Source organism: Polypterus senegalus, chromosome 8, assembly GCF_016835505.1.
Source record: "Polypterus senegalus isolate Bchr_013 chromosome 8, ASM1683550v1, whole genome shotgun sequence".
NCBI lineage: Eukaryota > Metazoa > Chordata > Cladistia > Polypteriformes > Polypteridae > Polypterus > Polypterus senegalus.
In genome coordinates, this window is record NC_053161.1 from 35,363,284 (window position 1) to 35,383,252 (window position 19,969).

The 19,969-nt window shown below is 39.2% G+C and overlaps 1 long non-coding RNA gene across 4 annotated transcripts in view; it reads right to left on the minus strand.

Annotated features, from left to right (window-relative positions):
- Window positions 1–3,037: 3,037 nt before the first annotated feature.
- LOC120533877 overlaps window positions 3,038–19,969 on the minus strand; it is a 191,598-nt gene continuing 174,666 nt past the window's right edge. For 3 of the 4 annotated variants that reach the window (XR_005634642.1, XR_005634641.1, XR_005634639.1), the window contains one exon: window positions 19,411–19,894. This is a non-coding gene — a long non-coding RNA (uncharacterized LOC120533877). Of the gene's footprint in view, window positions 3,382–19,410; window positions 19,895–19,969 lie in introns of those variants that run through there. The other variant, XR_005634640.1, reaches the window with a different exon arrangement.

Sequence of the window (19,969 nt, forward strand, 5' to 3'; positions counted from 1 at the left end):
TGATTGTCAATGTAATTGTTTTGTCACTGTTGTGAGTGATGAGTGTTGCTGTCATATATATATATATATATATATATATAGTCACACATATAAACATATATATATACATATCCATACATATACACATATACACATATATATACACACACATATATATATACACATACATATATACACATACATCCACATATATATACATATATATATCTACATATACATATATACATATACACACACACACACATATATACAGTATATATATATACACATATATGCAGTCTTTGGGGTGCGAGCAACTGTTGCTGGGGGTGCCAGAATCTATGAAGGAAGAAAAATGAAAAACATTATTTGTACAAAATCTTAATTTATTTATCCATTCCTAAATAATTAAATGGGCAGGCTATTTCGTATCAGTGCAATACGCTGTTTGTTAAAACGGATGACTCCCGCTCTTACGTGCAAGTCTGCCTGGATATTATGAACTATCGTATCTGTTCAAGTTCTATTTAAATTTTAAATAGAAGGAATTTTTATTTAGTCGACAGAATATTATTCCGGAATAAATCAACTCAAACCTTAAATAACTTACAATATTTTGCTCTCCATAAAAATATATCCTGTCTAAATTATACAAGTTAGAAATAAAGTAAACGTTAAAAGAACAAACATTCAAATTTCTTTACTCTTATTTAATTTTATATAAAAAATAAACTTTTTAATATCCCAAAAGATTTTGCTCTCCGAAAAAATATATCCTGTCAAAATTATACAAATTCAAATATGAACATGGTGCATAACAAAACCTGGAAATATAAATAAAATTTGTTCTTTTCAGCAATAACAAATCAAATCATTCAGTTGTCTTTGTTCTTATGTCATTTTATCAGAGCTGGACGCCTGGCATCTTTTTTTGGCAACAAGTTCGTTTATGTTTGGTGTGAGGTTCTGTGTTGTAGAGATTCTCAGGATGGACTGCAGGTGCTCATCAGTGAGGTGACGCCTGTGTGCTGTTTTGTTAGTCTTCATCACTGAGAAGAGCTTCTCACACAGATATGTGCTACCAAACATACACAAGGTTCGAGCCGCATGTAGACGGAGCTGGAGCATTTGTGCGGGAATGGAGTGAATAAACTGTACGGGCCGTGCAGTATCGTACTTTGCCTTCAGTGTGCCATTACACTGCAGCTCAATCACCTCCATCTGAATCTGTACAGGTTCAGTTTCCACATCGACGACAAATGGGTTGCGAAACAACACAAAATTCTTCTTTTGTTCTTTAAAGTCACCAAAGCGGAGTGTGAACTCAGTGCGCAGTACGCTCAGTTTATCAGCAAAGTGCGTATTTGGGAACACCGTAGTGACGACTTGGTTCAACATTACTTGGCAACAGGGAAAGTGGGGCAAGTTGCACTGGTGCATTTGTGTCTCCCATAAAAGTAGCTTCACTTGAAATCACTTTGTGATTTTGCACGGTAAAAACGTCTGCTGAAGTGTCAGATTCTTCTTTAACTCTTCTGCTTTCTGTATCTTGTGCATTGCATTCAGGTCTTTCAGGTTATCTTGATGTTTTGTCTCATAGTGCCGTCTTAGATTAAATTCTGTAATTACAGCCACATTAGCTCCACAAATGAGACACACGGGTTTACCAGCAATGTCAGTAAACAAATACTCAGCCTCCCAACGGTTTTTAAAGGCTCTATTTTCAGAATCACCTTTTCTCTTTGGCATCGTGTGGGCTAGACTTGATTAACACGGTAAGTGTTCGGCAAGGCAGCTGAAGCGCTGCATTATGGGATCTGTAGTTTATTGTCTTACCAGCGCTTCATATCCCCGGGCCATTAATAACAATTATATATAAAATGATCTCGGGCGGATATAATTACACTGGCTGGATGTGGCCTGCGGGCCTTGAGTTTGACACATATGAACTAAATAGAACTTGAAAAGATATATTTTTTCAAATGTGATCGCGCAATTCAGATCGAGTTGATGCGCACTACAGTACATCGAGCCCGCGTGCTATTGTGGTTTCGCCTGCGTGCCTCAATAAGTCACCCTCCCCTCGCTCTTACTTTTTTACCGTTCATCTAATGAATACACTGAGTATGGCTTTACCAAAACAATCATCGATCACGAATAAAGTATCCATTATTCATAAAGCTTCAATTGGTGATCTGTCTTTCTGTGTTAACCGCACTTTTTTTCATACGTCTCAAACCAAGGGGATGCGAGGCTAAAATGAATCGAGAAGTGCGCGTACATACTCAGTGCATCCCCTCTCGGGGATCGAACCTCAGACGCCGGCGCTGGAGGCAAAGCCTCTACTATTGTGCCACAGCGTGTGGTTTGTTTATTTGAGCGTAGCAGTGTAATTCGGTTTTTGTTCAGCACTCTTTGGAACTGTTGCTTTTTGTCTGCGCACTGCGTCAGTTCACGTGAGCCACTGAATATGGTTTTATATGTCCCTCGCTCGCTTCTAATTGCTTCGCTGCCTTCTTAATTATATAATGTATGTTTTCTTCAGCGGTTTTTGGAGCTCTTCCTGGTTTTCTACGTACTGCGTGATTATGTGGGAGGCGTGATGATGTCACACGAAACTCCGCCCCCCACGGCTTTCGAGCTCAACTCCATTACAGTATATGTAGAAAAATAGCTTCCAGTTATGACCATTATGCCCCAGCCACCCACCCTGAAGGGGCCCGTGGTCACCGCCAGGAGGCGCCCCAATGCCTTGGGGACCTGTTACCTCAGCACTTCCGCCACATCAGGACGTACTGGGGGGAAGATTAAGAAGGAGACCCAGTGAGCTGCCGGGAGAACAGCCGGCACTTCCGCCAACGGGGGAGTGTCGGAAACCACTTCATTCAGGGCTGGAGTCAGGTGGAAGAAGGACAAGGCACGAGAAGAGAGTGTGGAGGCGGCCCGAAGAGAAGGCATTTGTGTGTCCAGGACTGTGTGTTGGGGATATTTGTGCACAAGACTGGGTCTGAGTGACCTTTAAATATTGTAAATTTTGTAAATAAATACGTGTGGTGGTGAAAAACAACATGTCCGCCTGTCTGTGTCCGGTTCGGCTCCACAATATATATAAATATATATATATTTTTTAGTCTCTAAGTGCAATGATAAGCTCAGTTGGCCACGGTGGAGATAAAAACAAATTTAAAAACAAAATCTTTTTGTTTAGGGGATCCTGGCCAGAAGACCACCCAGCCCTTTCTGGTGATTCTACAACACCTAAATATTCTTTAGTAGTTCTTTATTGGTTTTTTAGGCATCGTCTTCGAGGATTTGATACCTTGGGTCTTGTGTCAGGTTGGGTTATCCACCTTCATTCAAATGTTACAGGTGGCTGCACAGGATTTCGATCAGGTGGTAGTGCTGGAACCAGAAAAGAAAATAGAAAATGTAAAGATTAATACTGTATAGATTGCAGGCTCATTGAAGAGTATGATAATTCTATGCATATCCTGTTTTTCAAATATAGAACAAAAATGTAGCTATGAAAAAAGAGGACTTTAAAAGGTTTTTAGAATGATCTACAGTGTTAGCCTGGTGTTAATCTGTTGGTAACATATTCCAGATAGCACCAGAAGGGAGCCTGACTACTATTTTTATGCTTAGCTCTTGGAATAACAAGCTGACTGAAGATTAAAAGATCTAAAGTTACAACTTGTAATGTACAGGTATAGGCATTCTAAAATATAGGAAGGAGCAAAATTATTTAAAGCTTTATATATCATAGTCAATTCTTAAACACATGGGGTAACCAATGTAACAATGGTAAAACTGGGGAGATGTGCTCAGATTTTCTTTTTCTAGTTAAGATTCTGGCTGCTGCTTTCTGGACTAATCATAACCAATCCACCACTTAGCAGTGCATGACAGTAATCTTGCCAAATAAAAACAAATGAGTGAATGTATTTATCAGTATTTTGCAATTTTATAAGAGGTCTAACTTTTGCAATGTACCCTAAATGGAAAAATTCATTTATAGTAATACGGTAAATATGTGATTTAATGTTTAGGTCAATGAGTCAATGATTACACCGAAATACTTCCACCTTGACTTTTAATGCTAAGGGTTCAAGTTTATTTCTGACACCCTAATATTTCAAATTTAACTAATGATTAAGATTTCAGGTTTTCCTTCTTTAGCTTGATGAAATTACTACTCATCTATTCAAAAATACAAGACAGACATTGGGTCATACTGATCACCACCTGGTGGTGAGTAGGCTTCGATGGTGGGGGAGGATGTCAGTCAGGCCTGGTAGGCCCAAATGTGTTGTGAGGGTCTGCTGGCAGAGTACCCTGTCAGAAGAAGCTTCATCTCCCACCTCTGGCAGAACTTCGACCACGTCCTGAGGGAGATGGGGTACATTGAGTCTAAATGGGCCATTTTTGAAGCCATAAGGTGGTCGGTGCCTGTTGTGGCAGCAATCTTCGAACCCATTGGTGCACACCGGTGGTGAGGTATGCTGTCAAGCTCAAGAAAGAGTCCTACAGGACCCTTTTGCCCTGTGGGACTCTGCAGGCAGCTGATTGGTACTGGCAGGCCAAGTGGAATGTGGCTTCGATGGTTGATGAAGCAAAAACTCGGGTGTGGGAGGAGTTTGGGGAGGCCATGGAGAATGACTTTCGGATGGCTTTGAGAAGATTCTGGTCCACTATCTGGCGTCTCAGGAGGGGGAAGCAGTGCAGTGTCAACTGTATATGATGGGGATGGTGCGCTGGTGACCTCAACTAGGGACTTTGTGGGTTGGTGGGTCGGTGGGGGCGTACTTCAAAGACCTCCTTAATCCCACTAACATGCCTTCAAATGAGGAAGCAGAGCATGGGGACTCAGAGGTGGGCTCCCCATCTCTGGGACTGAGGTCACCGAGGTGGTCAAAAAACTCCTTGGAGGCAGGGCCCCAGGGGTAAATGAGATACGCCCGGAGTTCCACAAGATTCTGCCTCTGCAACATCTCATGGACATCGGGGACAGTGCCTCTGGATTAGCAGACCGGGGTGGTGGTCCCCCTCTTTAAGAAGGAGGACCAGAGGGTGTGTTCCAACTACACAGGGATCACACTCCTCAGCCTTCCAGGAAAAGTCTATTCGGTGGTCCTGGAGAGGAGGGTCCGTCAAATAGTCGAACCTTGGATTCAGGAGGAACAGTGTGGTTTTCATCCTTGTCACAGAACAGTGGACCAGCTCTACACCCTTAGCAGGGTCCTGGAGGGTGCATGCGAGTTTGCCCAATCAGTCTACATATGTTTTGTGGACTTGGAAAAGGCGTTCGACCATGTCCCTCGGGGAATCCTCTGGGGGGTGCTCCCAGAGTATGGGGTACCGGACCCCCTGATAAGGGCTGTTCGGCCCCTGTACAACCAGTGTCAGAGCTTGGTCCGCATTGCTGGCAGTAAGTCGAACCCGTTTCCAGTGAGAGTTGGACTCTGCCAGGGATGCCCTTTGTCACCGATTCTGTTCCTAACTTTTATGGACAGAATTTCTAGGCGCAGCCAGGGCATTGAGGGGGTCCGGTTTGGTGGACTCAGGATTGGATCACTGCTTTTTGCAGATGATGTTGTCCTGTTTGCTTCATCAGGCCGTGATCTTCAGCTCTCTCTGGATCGGTTCACAGCTGAGTGTGAAGCAGCTGGGATGGGAATCAGCACCTCCAAATCCGAGACCATGGTCCTCAGCCAGAAAAGGGTGGAGTGCCCTCTCAGGGTTGGGAGCGAGATCCTGCCCCAAGTGGAGAAGTTCAAGTATCTCAGGGTCTTATTTACAACTGAGGGAAGAATGGAGCGTGAGATCAACAGGCGGATCGGTGCGGTGTCTGCAGTGATGCAGACTCTGCATCGGTCTGTCGTGGTGAAAAAGGAGCTGAGCCATAAGGCAAACTCTCAATTTACCAGTCGATCTACGTTCCTACCCTTCCCTATGGTCATGAGCTATGGGTAGTGACCGAAAGAACCAGATCGCGAAAACAAGTGGCTGAAATGAGTTTCCTTCGCAGGGTGTCTGGGCTTTCCCTTAAAGATAGGGTGAGAAGCTCAGTCATCAGAGTAGAGTCGCTGCCTCTCTGCATCGAGAGGAGTCAGAGGAGGTGGCTCGGGCATCTGATCAGAATGCCTCCTGGGCGCCTCCCTGGTGAGATGTTCTGGGCACGTCTAACCGGGAGGAGGCCCTGGAGAAGACCCAGGACACGCTGGAGGGACTGTGTCTCCCAGCTGGCCTGGGAATGCCTCGGGATTCCCCCGGAAGAGCTAGAAGAAGTGGCCGGGGAGAGGGAAGTCTAGGCATCTCTGCTCTGCTGCTGCCCCCGCGACCCGATCTCGGATATGCGGAAGAGGATTGATGGATGGATGGAAATTGGGTCATACAGTCTAGAGTGTCTGGGTCATTAGGTCATTAGATAGATAAAGCTGTGTGTCAACTGCATAGCTGTGGTAGCTCACATTGTGTTTTTAGATTATCTGACCTAATTCAAGCAAATAGTTGGCAAATAACAGTGAGTTCAGAATAGGTAGCCATATACAGTGCCATGGAACTATGAACTACAATCACCATGACTGACAAAATATTTTCTGCCTGTTAAGTAAGACTGAAATCAATTAAAGATGCTGCCCGAGAGGCCTACCCACTTACTAAGGTGCTTTTGTAGTGGACTGCTAATTTGGTTTTACTCCATTTATATGCAGCTCTACGGCATTTTCTCTTAATATTTGACATTCTTTGAGTTTCCCAAGGTATTTTAGTGCTAGGCAATTTCTTAAGTTTTTTAGGGGTCACTACATCAGCTGCAGTTCTCACCTTAGAAAAAATAAATGTTTCACTTCACTGGTAATATTGCTAGCTGTAATAGGACAAGCACTAAATCTGCACTGATTAATGAGATTAGTAGCAAACTAAGACACTGCAAATGCACTAAAATAATGTTTTTTAACAATATGCTGCTCTTTAGTTCTAGTTACCAGTATTTGTTTTGTTTAATAGAACACAGAAATGTTCAGATATACCAATGTTCATGACCTGCCTCACAACAACTTTTAAACCAGCTACAATTACTAAATCCAGCATGTATCCTCCCTTATGCCACCTACTGATCTTAAGGCTGGGAATATACATAACGTTATGCTATGCAGACACTGGTGCTATGCAAGCAGTGCACTGACTATACTTGCGCGAGTACTTTATGTAAATCTAGAGGAATCTAGAAGGTGGCAGTGTAAGAAATCATCACAGTGACAAAACAACATCCAGTTTCACTGTGTTTTGAGCTGTGGGAAGAAAGATGTTAAAGATAAAAATTCTTTGCATTCAGATGGCAACAGTGACACAGAAGATGGTATGTTAGATCTTTAAATGTATCGTATCATTACAATGGGGAATATGTGACACTTGTTTTACCTACGTGAGAAATAGATGAAGAAAAGCAACTTGAATACTTTCACATGTCAGCATTTTTTAAGTTTAATGATTTGATTCACCACATCAAACCATTCATCAAACATTGACGCATGAACATTTATCCTGTTGGAGCAGTAATGCAGCTTGCCATCACATGTAGTAAACAACAATGCTGAAATCACGTACCAAAACTTGAACACATACGCCACTCTGATTTTTTCTGGTACTGCAACTTGAACGCGTTTCGTATTAATTTCTGACGACATGCTCAGAGGATGGATCAAAAGAACAATGGAAACACTTGGTGGCCATGATGCATGCAAGTAAGCGTTCTGAGTGTGGACTATAACTTGGGCACTCATGACCCATAACAAGAAGCACACATTTTTTTGTGGTTTTATAATTGAGTTATTTAAAATTTCTGTCTTTTTCTTTGTTCAGTGCTCTGGTTATAACAACTTAGTTTGTAGAAATTAGGACATGCCCTTCTTATCTGACAGGTTGAAAATGTGTTTCAAAATGATTAAATCCTTACACTGTACAACATCCATCCATCCATTATCCAACCCGCTATATCCTAACCACAGGGTCACAGAGGTCTGCTGGAGCCAATCCCAGCCAACACAGGGCACAAGGCAGGAAACAAACCCTGGGCAGGGCACCAGCCCACCACAGACTGTACAACATAATGTTTAAATATACTCCTGAGAAGTAGCCATCAGTGACTTTCTAATTGTCAAAATGCAAAAATGATTGTAAAATGCAATGCAATGCAATGTAAAATGCAAATGATCGCCAGTATTACGTCTTCATTAGGGAATACAAATCTGTCACTTCTTTACTCACACAAGGAATCCCTCAAGGGTCAGTTCTAGGTTCAATCCTCTTTAACATCTATATGCTCCCATTAGGTGAGTATTATTCATCGGTATGGTTTAACCTTCCACTGCTATGCCGATGACACACAACTTTATGTAAGTGTTGATGCAACTGCAACATCTTCACCTGTTGCACTGACTGACTGCATTTGGGAAATCAATTGTTGGATGACAGATAATTTTTTACAACTCAGTCCTGATAAAACAGAAATCTTATTAGTCGGTACCAAATCTGTCCTTTCTACCCTTCATGGGCTAAAAATTGATGTTGATGGGATTCTAGTTGAACCCTCACCATCAGTCATGAGGGTTCATGATAATTTGGGTGTCATCTTCTTACTTTTCAACCACACATTAGCTCAATAGTACAGACAACTTTTTTTAATCTTCATAACATTCCTCATCTGCAATCTTTCCTCAGTGTGAAAGATACTGAAACACTCATTCATGCTTTCATCACTACCCATCTGTACTATTACAATGCATTGTTTTATGGCCTCCCAACTAAATATATCAATAGATTATAATATGTTTAGAATTCTGCTCTTCGTTTAGTTACACACACTAAAAAATCTGCTCACATCACTCCTGTCCTCTATGATTTACATTGGTTACCAGTTTCTTCAAGAATCAAATATAAAATTATTCTTCTCACCTTTAAAGCCCTTCATGGTTTAGCCCCTCATTATCTGTCTAAGCTGCGCTGCTGCTTTCTTACACTCCTGCCCGTGCATTAAGATCATTGGATGCTAACTTACTCACAGTACATAAATACAGGTTAATAACTATGCATGGCAGAGCGTTCAGTATGATAGCCTCTAAAACTTGGAATGCTCTTCCTCTCAGCCACTGCGAGGAAAAATCTTTTATTCAATTCAAACTCCTGTTAAAAACTCATCTTTTCAATGAGTATTTTACATTTTCTTGCATGTAATTTCTATTGTCTTGTTAATGTGTTTATTGAATTGTAAAGTGTCCTTGAGTGTATGAAAGGTGCTACATACTATAAATAAAACTTATTATTATTATCCTTCTGTATAAAAGCCGTCGGGATTGTCCTTCCGTCCCGTGAGTGCTATGCAGGCGCGGAGTTTCACACACGCCCCATCCATTTTGCAATGCACGATGCGATTTGTCGTTTCGTTTTTCCAGGTAAAAGATGATTTTCTACTCCAGACTGTGCGATATCTTCTTCTTCTTTCTTACTATATAAAAGCGGTCGGGATTGTCCTTCCGTGAGTGGAAAGCGTAGTGGTATTCCGCTTATCACAGACTTACTACTTGCAGCTTGCGGTAAGAAGCGACATGATGTGAGCAGAGTTCTGGTGCTCCCATTGTTCCCTTGCCTTTGTGCGCGATGTGCTGTAAAAATAGACAAAATTATGTCTCTGGAAATAATTAATGTTGATGGAGTACAAATGCCTCACCGCGTAGTAAATATCAGGGGTTTCCAAAGGGGCGACCTCAATATAGAAAAAAAGTTTCAATTTCATCACAAAAATAACAGAAACTACGAGTATTAAAGTAATACTGCTCAAATGCAATATAACCAAATTAATGAGTTTGTATAAAATATCAAATTGATCTACATATTGAATTGCCTTAAGAAGTGGTCAACTTAAAAGGCGGGTCAGCCTAGTTATTATTATTAAAAATTGCAGGCAGATTTTCTGTCTGAAAATACATTCATGGCTAAAGGTTGAGAATGGACATCAGCTCATCCTCTAGTACAGGCACGGAGCCCTTCTACATATTTAGAACTATAATATGATGATAGTTACTAAGCAATGCAGCATTTACCTTTAATACATTTTTCTTTTTGACTTTAGAATTTTTACTGAGGTTATACTTTCACTTTGTTTTGGGGTTTTTTATTAAACTGTTTTGTCTTATTTCGAAATTCTCACATCCCAATCTTGTTTTTTTAGCAGGAGCAATTTTGTTTATCTGTCACCATGACAGTTTGTTGTCAGCGTCATCATCATGACCGTAAGGGAAAAATCCACTGTATGAATCATAAAAGTGATTCAAAATCATGAAGCTGTGCCTACCTGTTTAATCAGGTCAGCCTGACTTTATTTGTACTAGTACATCAGATAGAGATGAGATCATATAATATTTTAAGGTTTTTTTGTTCTCTAACAATTTACATATAAGAAGTCTTATTCTATGAACCAGTAATTTACCCAAGATTTTTAAATGTTTTAACTATTCTGAGACCTATAGATAATTCTTAATAGCATAGTGCTGTTTGAAGTTCATATCATTTGTCTGTTCTCTGATTGGTGAATGGGCGGCACGGTGGTGCAGTGGTAGCGCTGCTGCCTCCCGGTAAGGAGACCTGGGTTCGCTTCCTGGGTCCTCCCTGTGTAGAGTTTGCATGTTCTCCCCATGTCTGCATGGGTTTCCTCCCACAGTCCAAAAACATGCAGTTTAGGTGCATTGGTGATTCTAAATTGTCCCGTGTGTGTGCCCTTCGGTGGGCTGGCTGGGTTTGTTCCTGCCTTGCACCCTAAGCTGGCTAGGATTGGCTCCAGCAGATCTCCGTGACCCTGTGTTAGGATATAGTAGTTTGGACAATGACTGACTGATTGGTGTATATTAAAGTATGTATGTAAGTTTGAATATGTTATGCAAATAAACTGATCAAAGGAACTGTTCTGCTTAGATTAGTCAGTGTTGCCTGTTTTAAGCAGTGGGGCCTGGATGTCCATCTTGAGATTTATTTGTAATAGTAACTCATGACTTTTCTTTATTTTCTGTAGGTGCCAAAACCTGGAATAAATGACATTTTTTTAAGATCATTTTTTTACATATGTCTGGGTTCCAAGTTTGTCTATACAAATTCCTAAACATTTTTTGCAAGTGTTTTACTTGAAATCCAGATTTTGGTTTTGAGTTTAGGTGTAGGTTCCTTTTGACTGTATGGTTGATTCACAGGTTGGCTTTAGTCACTTGGTCTTTTGCTTACTTGGTTGCTACTTTTTGATTTGTTTTTGTCTCCTGATCCTTCATTTTGCCCTAGTGGCCTACCATACTCCATTATATAGCAGAACACTATCTTGAGAAGTAACGTTATTTCTAAGTATTTTATCCCATTCCTTCATTTAAGTTGTCAATAACTTCTCATGAAGTAGTTTTAACAGAAATCAATGAAATTTATTCTGGGTTAATTGAAGAATCTGATCTCCTGTAGTTCAGCCTTGTAGTGCGGTCTAATGCTGTACTGACTATACTATATTCCTTGGAGAGAGCTCTGTGATCCACTGTAATCTTGAACAAAAGCCAACTCTTCAAACATATGCCAGAAATTAATGTTTATTAATCCATACAGAAGGTAGGGACATTTATAAATAATAAACACAAAGCATCAAGCAGCTATAGAAACTCGTACTGCACAAAATGTTTTTTTAATTATTGGTAAAATATGACAAGTATGCCACTTTATATTTCTAAATGCAAAAACACAAATGTTTGTGACTTTTGGTCAGAAGTGCTGCCTTATAGGTTTAAGTATTGTGGAAAAATAATAAACAGTATTGATCAATCTTGTGTACGTGACAAAAGCCATGCAGACCCTGTCTTGTCCATAGTGCACATGACAAGTGCAACTTCTTGTTTCTCCTAACGAACAAAAAAACACAAGTGACCAACTGATGAACTTAAAGGATGTGGTAAATGCTGATCCAAGCAAAATGTTGTAAGATGTAACGGTTTGAAATTCTTGTGCAACCAAAGTCATAAGACAAAGGCCCTATAAAAGATTTGGGACACCGACCCCTCGAGGCAGATGAAGGGCAGGTGTCCTAGGACTGTGCTTCTCTGTCATCTTACCCTTGCCTGGTGTGTATCAATAAAAGATTTTTTTACTAACTTTAATTATATCTCTCTGTCTTCAGTCACAAGAAACGACACTATAGAAAAAGTGTCAACAGTTTCTACATCTAGGGTCTCCATGTACTGTAGTTTCCTCCTATACCCCAAACACTTACACGTGAGATTAATTGGTGTTTCTTAATTGTATGACTGAGAGTTGCCATGAGAGTGAGTAAACTTGTTGTCCATCCCTGGTTTGTTCTTGCCTTGTGTTAAAACTCTGTTGACAAATTAATTGAAAAAGTGAACTGAGTGGATGGATGAAAGATGAATGAGTTAAAAATGGGGCTGATAAATTTAGAGCAGGATATGGACATACATTTTCAAATTTCATTAGAAAGAAAAATGGCAGTTAGATGTATTCCCAACCTATTTAAAGTGAAAACACAGTTTATTTTCTGAATGATTCCCAGCTACCTGTCCTTTTATAAGAGTTCAAAGACAGAATGACGCATTGCATGATATTAAAACATTACAACACCGGTGCACTAATGATAGCCTTGTCAGTTCAGCTATTCATGCAGAAAATAACACAGCAAATGCAGCTTTTCCTTTATGCACTATAACCCATGCATCAAATGGGATGACACCAGTTCATTCTGCACTGTCAGCAGGTCAACGCCCTTAGTTAACTTCAGCGCTATGCAAAGAATGCCAACAAGGCCTAACATTAAATTCACAGTTTAGACATTTCTAACAGTACTGTGCATGTGCAGGAACACATTCATCACAAATCATTTCTCTCTCTCTCTGCCTCACTGTTCAGATTTTTAACCTTCTGCTCTATCAAGTGTTAAGGCACTGCTTTCTGTTCTTATGTGATATGAAAAGATTGGATTTCAAGGAGGTTAGTTTGCTTGTAAAAAAAAAAACATGAATTATTAACAGAAAAATTGCAAGTCATTTAACAGCAAGATAAGTAAAAGCTTAAACAGAGAGGACAAATCCTATCGAACCATTAAAAGTCAATTAGCTTTCCTACCTAACAAGCTTCATTGCTGCCATTATGGAAGCCCTACTGGTACCACAGAGCCTGATTTGGGACACAATTAGCTTATCAGTAATTCACATACAGCAGTTGTTGCTACTGCTACTTAGACATAAATGATAGCAATGATGGCCCACCTGCCTGGACTTTGTAATTAGCAGAGCTATAAAATGTCAAAGTAATTGAATATTAAGCTACTCAATTGGAATTTTTTAATCATTTTTTTGCATCAGTTTACTTGGGGGTAGATATGGTATCATGTGCATCCCTGTATCTTTCCCTAAAAATAAAAATAAGATATACTGTATACTGCCTAAATGTTTTAATGTATTCAAAGGAGACAGGAGGATACTTTGAGCTCAAAATTGATGTTGAATACTTCTGCTTGTTAATTTAAATGCAAGACCCGTATTTTGAAACAAGGGTAAATATAGTATTATTATTATCTTTCCTGAGCTCCAAGCTTTTCTTTTTAATTTTTGGCAATGTCCTTTACCTTCTTTCATTGATATTCCTTCTTTCAGATAGACTGTTAGAAGAGGCAAGTAGGTCATGGTGTTTGGCTTTTAAGAATTTTTAGTACCTCCAGAAAGTACTTTCACTTTTTACATGTTTTGTTATATTGCAGCCTTGAGCTATATTTAAATAGATTTTTCTCTCATCAAGAGGCACTCAGAACGTCAGAATGGTATTGTAAAAACAAGATTTTAGAAATTTTTGCAAATTTAAAACAAAAATAAAGAACTAAAATAGCACACTGACTCATGTATTCAGACCCTACACTCAGTACTTTGTCACTTGTGGCATCAGTTACAGCTTGAAGTCTTCTTAAGTATGATGTGACAAGCTTCACACGCCTCGATTTGGGTATTTTTCTGCCCTACTTTTCTACACATCCTCTCAATCTCTGTCAGATTGGATGGAGCCTTTCAGTGCACAGCTGTTTTTAGGTCTCTCCAGAAATGTTGAAATGGGTTAAAATCCTGGGACTCTAGCTGGGCAACTCAAGGACATCACCAGAGCCATGTACTGTGTTGTCTTTGCTTTGTGCTTAGAGTCATTAACCTGCTGAAAGGTGATCCTTTGGCACAGTATGAGGTCCAGAGTACTCTGGAGGAGGTTTTCATTAAGGACATCTCTGTACTTTGCCCCATTCAACTTTCACTCAACCCCTACTAGTCTTCCAATCTCTGCCACTGAAAAAGAACCCCACAGCATGATACTGCCACCACCATGCTTTTCCGCTGGAATAGCATTGAACAGGTAGTTTCTTGCAGATGTGACACTTAGAATTGAGGCCAAAGAGTTCAATCAGACCAGAGAATGTTGTTACTCAAAGTTTGAAAGTCGTTTAGGTGCCTTTTTGCAGACCAAGTGGGCAATCATGTATTGTTTGACCTCTTTACCATAGATTAGCAGAGTGTTGCAATGGTGGTTGCCCTGCAGGAAGTTTCTCAAATGTCCACACAGGATCTCTGGAGCTCAGCCAGAGTGACCATTGGATTCTTCATCATCATTCTTACTAATGCCCTCCTCCACTGATTGTTCAGTTTAACTGTACAGTTAGTTCTAGACAGACATGGTTTTTCCAAACTTATTTCATTTAAAAATTATGGAGGCCACTATTCTTTCTGATACCTTCAGTCCTGCAGATTTTTTTATAGCTTTCACCAGATCTGTGTGTCAACACAATCCAATCTCTAAGCTCTACAGGTATTTCCTTTGACCTTTGCTCTGATACAGATTGTCAACTGTAGGGCCTTCTATAGACAAGTGTGTGCCTTTCCAAATCATGTGCAACCAGTTGAACTGACCACAAGTGGACTCCAAACAAGGTGTAGAATTATCCCAATAATGATCAATTGAATGGTATGAACTTGAGCTAGATTTCAAGTGTAATAGTAAAGGATTTGAATGCTTGTGACAATGTAATATTTCAGATTTTATCATTCCTCATAAATATGCAAAAAATCCTGTTTTTGCTTTGTCATCCTGGGGTATTGAGAATTGTTTGATGAGGGAAGAAAATGATGTAATATATTTTAGCTTAAGGCTGCAACATTAAAAATTTGAAAAAATAGTGATATGGTCTGAATACTTTCTGAAGGTGCCGTATATATGAGATCATAGAACCATATGCAAACCAGCATACCACCAGAATACCCTTAGGGCCTTGTAGTAATAATATCTGCCACATATTTAAAAGGACAGATGCAAACTTTTTCTTTCAGTTGTTTTCAGTGATTAACAGCATTCCAGTATTCTGTGCCTGAAACTCCCACTCTGATGGTCCCAAGTACATAGAAACCTACTTCCCTTTCCTTCCTGAATTTCTACATGCTTTACTCCACTTGTATTTTATGACCAGCGACTTGGCTATACTCAGTTAGACCAGGCACTGGAGATCTCCATCACTGACTAAGACTCTAAACATGAAGTCTAGGTCACCACTCTTAGTTTCTAGGGTACTTTTCCACCAGCCTGAAATGTCTCTCTTATTATATATCCTGACTTCTTAGTCTTTCGGGTTAGTGCAAGGAAAATGTCTAAACCTGAAACTTTGGACTTGGGTTCAAAAATTGAATGTATATGTAACCCATATTATATAAATTATGCAAACAATAAACACATTTAATAACCACATGTAAACATCAGCTCTTTGCTATGGCAAACAAAAATAGTGAATGTAGCCTTTCACTAACTTTAATTCCATCCTAAGTGATTACTTTGTGTCATGTTCATAGAATGCTGACTGTAAACTAGTTAGTGGTGAGTGGCCATGTAGAAATTATTAAGAGTGAAGAATAAACTGGACACCTTCACACCACGTTTGAAGACTAGTGCAATGCTTCCATTCCTACCTCAGACACATTAGTCTAGAGAATGAAAGGAAAATCAATATATAAGCCTAGAAAATGTTGTTTCTGCATCTTGGGTCCACACTATATAGTTTGGTGTCCTCTTCTTTGGTCCTTACTCAGAAATTGGTTATGAACATTTAATCACAACCCAGTAATCCTAAAGTAGGCCCATTTTTTGCTTTTTCTTCAGGGTTTGGTTAATCTAAGACGGTCTTAAACATATTAGTATCCGCTCCTTCTTGTGTCTCCTTGTATTTGTCCCTTCCAATAGAAGATTAATTGTCATACATGTTATTCTACCTCAAAACAAATGCCTTTATTCTTTACTGAACCTTTGGAGTGCTAATTTGGCCACTAAGATGCCTCACCCTGTAAAATATGTATGAAAATATAATATATATAAAAATATAACAAATCTTCTTACGGCTGCTCCTGTTAAGGGTTGCAACAGCGGATCATCTCTCCGCATATTGATTTGGCAAAATTTACACTGGATGCCCTTCCTGTCGTAACCCTCACCATTTATCCGGGCATGGGACCGGCACGAAGAAACACACTGGATTGTGCATCCCCTGTGGCTGAGTTTATGAACATATAACACATAGGAAATGCAAAATTTCTGTCCTCCCGATCTGATATAAAATGACAAAATAGCCATTCATTTTCTCATAATCTAGAATTTCAAAATGATACAATAAATCACCATGCTCTTTTTTTAACAGTTTTTTTTGTGCCTTATTATTGTCTCTGTCATATAAGTACATTACATAACCTTAGCTCTACTTCTGATTTATATTTTATAGTTTCTCAGATATAATTAGAAATTTTATTTATCATCTAAGCTCAATCAACCCCAGAACCATATTTGTCACCTATGCCTACTCCATTAGCGACCTAAATATGTACTATCAAGTTTAAAGCACATTAGATTTACCTTTACAACCCTGTGTAAGTAGCCTGGAGGTCAGATCCAAACGATGGATATTAATGGTGGTCATAAATTAAATAGCAAAATGGAGGGCCGGGAAAATGGCTGATAAAATTAGAACTAAGAAACGTTTTGATTACAAATAGACAATGAAAACTGAAAAAACAGCCAAGGTGCCTACTACATACAGTAGATTCAGGAAGTATTTAGACTCCATTTTCTGCACACCCTATTGTGTTGTACATGGAATTGTAAATGGATAAATTTGCCATTTTTACCCTTCAATTACCACTCAGTAACACATAATGACAGAGAGAAAGCATGTTTTCAGAAAGGTTTGCAAATTGTTGGCGTTTTGACTGTTGTGTGGCCTGATTTCTTTTGTGCACTCATTACTGACCTGGTTATGGATACTTCTTCTACCTAGCCCTTAAAGAAAGATTCTGATCTGCCAGGTCATAAAATAAGTAAGTTCTTTGGGCTTGCTCTTATTACGCTGTGGTCGGAACCCCATGATGACACTTAAAGGCAGTTTCCTGGTAACAGCACAGTGAGTGGAGAGTCAGAATTTGAGTGTGGGTAAAGACAGGTAAGTTAAGCAATGGGTTGACCACTTCACAATACAATATAGGGAACTTGCTGGAAAATACAAAATCAGACCCCAAGAAGGAAAAAAAATGAACTGACCATGAAATGAATTACTGTAAAGAAGTGGGAAAAGATTATCTAAGGACAGCCTAAAAGTGAAAATACAGAGTCAGAAAAACGAATACCAAAAATCAAAGTTAAAATTCATTGCAGTAGATCTCAATCCTAACTGAAAAATCTAAATTGCTTGTTTTTTTAAGAGCTTTCGGTCCTTAAACTAGTTGCATTGTGTTACACATCACTGAGGAGGAGAGGAGAGATTGTTCAATGGGTGACACATCAACAGCACACTAGTTCAAATGGAATGGAACAGTAATAGAACAATAAAAATAATTAACATGTAGATAGACATTAACAACATGTACCAGCATTGGAAAATATAAATTCTTGTGGCAAAAGACTTGTTCACATGAGATATAGGCAAAAGATCTGTATAGGTGTGTCTAGAGAGACAATAAGGACATTGTTTATCTTTTTGCTTATTTACTGGTGCTTTGTTTTCTTCCTGTGATTGCCACTTCCTCTAACACTGTTTTGATCAGAAAGGCACTTTAACTTTCTTCGAGTTTGTCATGATTTTCGGAGCGTTTTTTGTGCTTTCAATCTGATCTGATTTGTTATTTGTTTTTTCTTGAAGGAATTTTAAATTTCTCTTGTTCTGCCACCATTTTGTAAGTTTTATACATGGGTGTAGCTATATTGTTTTACTGCTTCTTTACCATTTGCTGGTCACTAGGGCTGGGAGTTATGGATTTAAATTGATATTGACATTATTTTGACCCAAAATGCGATAATTGTTCTTAAAGAACATTAAATACATTTTAGATTGCAGATCAGTAACATTTAGAAATGTATATACACTGTCACATACACTCGACTAGGAGAGAGCTGAAGCGACCAGGTGAAGGTAATTCTACGCCATGCCAGGGGGTGGTGGGGTACATTAAACCTAATTCCGTTATCTCTGGTCTGATTCCACATTGCTGGCGACAGTTCTGGTTCCGGAAAATATCACTTACAGTTCTGGCGCCACAGACTACGTCACTTCGGGTTTTGGCACCAAGATGAGGTCACTTCCGGCCTGACTATTTAAAAACGCAATCTTTCCTGCAATACGTCAGTTCAGTTCCGGACCCAATTGCAGCCAGGGACAGTCTATGGATGGCTGCCCCCAAACCTTTTTGTATGTGTCAAGGCTGTTCTTTTCACAACCCATTTTAGCTGTGTCTCTAAGATAAAGCTCAAATAATATGTTTCTTCCAATTATTTTGTTTTATATCTCCTCTGCTCATTTTTACTTTCCATCACATGTATTGCCTGCTTTGCCTGTGGCTACTAGTCAGTAAACACTGCTCTCTGTCGCTCTTTCTGTTTGACTGTTTTATATTAGGAAAGATAAAGCTCTTGCTGCACTTACTGTATCACTGATCATGATATATGTTCGTGTGTATTTGCGTATAATTGCTTTTTCTTGTCTTTAACAGTCTGCATGATATGTGCGGGTAATTGTTTTGTAACATTCACCATAATAGGACATACTGTGTTTAAAGTCAGACGATTCATATTTTGCATTCAGTGTTCTTAAATCTTCCTTCTCTATGGTCTCAATAGGTACTTTACAGGATTGGCACCAGGGAAGATTCTGAAAGGAGGATCTTGGAATTCTGAGAGGAATTTTCAGTTTTAAGTACCCAGTTAAGCTTTAATCTGACTTTTAATCTGAATAATCAGTACAGTAACATATCCATATTAAAATCATTTATGGCATTATAAAATCAATCAGATTTTTATTTCATTAATTATTTATTATCTTATGACCAACCTCTGATAACAAAGTAATATGTTTGTACATTTAAATTATGAATAATCTTAACAGATTCAAAGATCACCAGGATTAGGCATTCATAAACTTTAATGCAAAACAAATGTTTTACATCTTGAATATCCATTATTGTAATTGGAAGCCCCACTTCCCTGATAAACAAAAATACAAACTGAAAAAGAAAATAAAATGGCCATCAATGTAGTTTACTGCATACATGAACATTGAATAATTCACACAAAATAAAACCCTGCTTATAATGTTTCAGTAACAGTGACCATGTAAAATGCGTGGATGAGGGCTTACACTATGCAGATGTCCCACTTCTGGTGTGATGTCAGTTACTCTGGTCTGCAATATGGTAAGTCGGTGCAACTATTATCTCCTTCCACCTGCGGCTCATCTGCTTATACTGTATTCAACAGGAAATTGTTTTTGATGAACAATGAATCTGATTGCCAGTACTTTCATAAAAAAGTGACTTTAATCCTCCTGTGGAATGAAAAAAAATGTTGTAAAATGTAATATGAAGTAAACATAACATCATAATCATAAACACAATAAGAC